Here is a 978-nt window from a genome sequence, read left to right on the forward strand (position 1 = left end):
CCATCGCAATGCTGAAAAACCTTTCCACATCGTCAGCGGGTATCTCGGGATCAACAAGTGTTTTGTCCCTTAGCCTGTACGCTTCACCTTCAGTGTAGCGAAATGATATATTTTAATCTATACTACCAAAAAAACTTAACTGGTTTCTGTTACCAGACTGCATGCAGTCATACTAGGGTATCACTTTTAAAGATGAAGTTGATCATTTGAACTCCAGTACCTGATTTTACTTGGACGCCAGTAGGATGAAAGGTACGACACTATGCATGGCTCGCCGCGCCGAGGATATTATATTGGTAATTTGAAATACCGCTGAATAAACAAATGCTATAAGCTTCATATAGCATCTTCGTTGCCGTGGCAACCAATGTTTCTATGACAAAGAAAACTTTTATTGTGACGTATCGCGTTTTATTTAACTTGCTCTGAAGTTTTCTTTTCGTCAAGAACCGTTAATGGCATATCTCAGCTTGTTGGAGCCCACTACTGCGGATGGGAACAAATATTTTGGGTGTTATAATAAGCTAATCTGGTGTCACTTGTCCTCTAGCTTACAGAACTTATAGCTAGAATTGCAGTCGAGAACCGCTACCAAGTGATCTGCGATTTTTTAATGATATTACTGAATTGTCAGTCTCCCATCAATCACAATTATACTCGCTTTTCTGATGCCCAAAAGGCTCAACCTGTAACCAGAACTCGCTGAAATAGCTAAAACAGTATCCGCGGAGAACCAGTAAACTTTTTTTAACTTTTATTTTTTACTTGCTGTAACCATTGGACTACGGCCATGCTGCAGCACCGTGTTGAAAGATTTAATCAAATAAAATGTCTAGTGCTTACTCTCTATCGATCTCTTTTGCCGAACCTCTATGCTATGAGCACAAAATAAAACAACACCGGTTGCCAAACGATGGGGGTACAAACACACAAACATATATATATATATATATATATATATATATATATATATATATA

This window comes from Octopus bimaculoides, chromosome 18 (assembly GCF_001194135.2).
Source record: "Octopus bimaculoides isolate UCB-OBI-ISO-001 chromosome 18, ASM119413v2, whole genome shotgun sequence".
NCBI classification, from domain to species: Eukaryota; Metazoa; Mollusca; class Cephalopoda; order Octopoda; family Octopodidae; genus Octopus; species Octopus bimaculoides.